The sequence below is a fragment of the Hyperolius riggenbachi genome, chromosome 2 (assembly GCF_040937935.1).
Source record: "Hyperolius riggenbachi isolate aHypRig1 chromosome 2, aHypRig1.pri, whole genome shotgun sequence".
Lineage (NCBI taxonomy): Eukaryota > Metazoa > Chordata > Amphibia > Anura > Hyperoliidae > Hyperolius > Hyperolius riggenbachi.
Window position 1 is genome coordinate 540,380,735 of NC_090647.1, and position 2,631 is coordinate 540,383,365.

The following is a 2,631-nucleotide window of genomic DNA, read 5'->3' on the forward strand; positions in this document are numbered from 1 at the left end:
CCACTGCTGCTGGTCTGCATTACATACAGGATGCTCTGCATTACATAATTGACATGGGGGAGGCCCAGTTGGCAGATCCCTGCAGGTGAGGGGACCAGGCTTATTGCAGTTACGCCCCTGACTGTTACCAGGGTTGCAAAGAACTGCAACCTGAACTTCCTGGTGATTTTTTTTTTTAATTACAGCTATCTACAAATTTAAAATGAATGGTACATTTTAATAACATTAAATCTACAAATCATCTTGTGTATCTCTGATGAATGCAGTTGGAGTTCCTCTTTATGTTGAACAGATGGTTTCCTTGTTCATTTTGGCTGCATCAACCTTGAAGAGGCTAAAATGCCCTTTTATGTAGTTTTTAGAGTGGTTTTCCATAATGCAATTGCTTTGCCAATGCAAACAGCAATAACATGTCTTTCTGCTAGAGGTCCACTGCAGTGACCAGAGGAAGAGCGTTTGGCCAGGAGTCACAGCCCAATGAGCTGGATGATGGACTGAGAGTTTGCGCGCGAGTGATTTATGTGCATACAGTAGCAGTATATAATCACAGCCATGTTATTCCTGCGTTCTGCACAGGCACACCGAGGGACTTGCTCTGCCGATAAACCTGCTAATTTCCTATCAGCTGAATACTGCAGCTGTTTTCCAACGTGTTGTTGATTGGTTCCTCTTCCTGCTTAAGGAAATCCTGTCCTCGGTTGTAGGCCAGTTGTGTACAACAGACTCCCCCTCTTCACTGCCAACAGCAATTTAAAAAGTAATAAAGGTCCTTATTCTTTTGTGATTGAGTTTTCCCTAAGTGGGATTAATAGACAAAAGTTGTGAGTAAGTTCAAGTGCCAAAAAAATCTTTTCCGTTTACACACCAGCCCAGATTGGCTTCAAATTACAAGAAAATAACTCTTTCTGGAACTTTCTCTCTCTCAGTTACTTCTTTATCTGGACAATCTCCATGCAGATGAAACGGTTGAAAAGTTTTATACATACCTGGTGCTTCCTCCAGCCCCAGATCACTTCTTCCACGCAGTCCTTCACCTCCTGGATGATCTGATAGATGTCCCGTTATCTTCTACCAGTCGTGTACCCCAGCGCTCCAATCACCGAGAGCATTTTGCTCCTGCGAGAACGCTCCCAGCCACAGGAGCGCGATGTGGGACTCGACTGGTGGAAGATAATGGGGCATCTACTGCATCATCCAGGAGGCAGAGGCGGATGGCGGCGTGGGAGCGATCTGAGGGGAGGGGGCTGGAGGAAGCACCAGGTATATATAAAACTTTTCAACATTTTTGTCTCAGGTACACTTTAAAGAGGAACTCCGGCCTAAACAAACATACTGTCATTAAGTTACATTAGTTATGTTAATTAAAATAGATAGGTAATATAATCTCTTACCCACACTGTTTTAAAAGAACAGGCAAATGTTTGATTTCATGATGGCAGCCATCTTTTTGGTTGAAAGGGGGTGACAGGAAGCATGAGACACAGTTCCAACTGTCCTGTGTCCTGATCACCCCTCCCAGTTGCTAGGCAATGTGAATAACAACATAGGAAATCCCATCATGCTCTGCACAGCATCAGGGAAAAAAGCCCGGGCTTTTCTTCTTTGATGGGTGGAGCTTAGATAAAAATGCAGCTAAAAATGATGCTTTGGTAAGAAGAACAAAGTTCTGATGCTGTGAAACTGTTAAAGAAACACCAAGCCTTTTCAGTCCTGCTGAGTAGATTTTTAGTCCGGAGGTTCACTTTCAGGCTCAACACACACCATACAATCTTGATTGTTCAATCTTACCACTTTCATGTAGTATAAGAGCTTATCCATTCAATCATTCAAGGTATTTTCAATCTGTTGGTCCTTATACTACATAGATTTGGTAAATCTGTACAACCAAGATTGTATGGTGTGTGTTGAGCTTTAGTTTGCTGTATGGTGTAGGAATCAATCACTCCCTGATGGAATACCATTACAATAGGTATTAATTGACTTGGCAGCTCTGGCCAAAATCCACCCATGTAAAGCCTTGTACATACCTGCACATTTCTGTCGCCCAGCAGGAATCGGTACTCGTTCCCTTGCGTGACGGTGCAGTGGTGCCCCGGAGCAGATGTGTCACTAGCCAACAGGTAAAGTCTGACTCTATGGTGGGAAGGGGCAGAGGGCCAACGAGTGGCACACGACAGAGCAGTTTACCATAGGCAGGTTGTGGAGATTTTCACACTGCAGATTTTCACACTCGCACAGGAAAATAGGAAAAATTGCATGCAAAAATGTGCACATACAGATTTGCATATTTGTGAAATCACCATAACAAGTGTGAAGGCACCCTAAATGGCACTTTGAATTCTTAAATAAATTAATTTATTTGTAAATGAATCCATATTATTGTTGGAAATTACAGTAAAATCCTTTGCACATTTTCCTGATACCGGTAGTATGTTTGGGGTAGAATTTCTCCCATAGCATCATACCAATATTATACACTGTCTATGGAACACAGCAGCCTTACATCCAGATCTTTAGAGATTTTTTGTTTCTCCTTTCCTCAATTTCCCACTATTATTCCACTATACAGAGATAAACAGTTGTAGTAGGGCCTTCTTAGAAAGCCACAATCATAATCGCAATCTATGATCT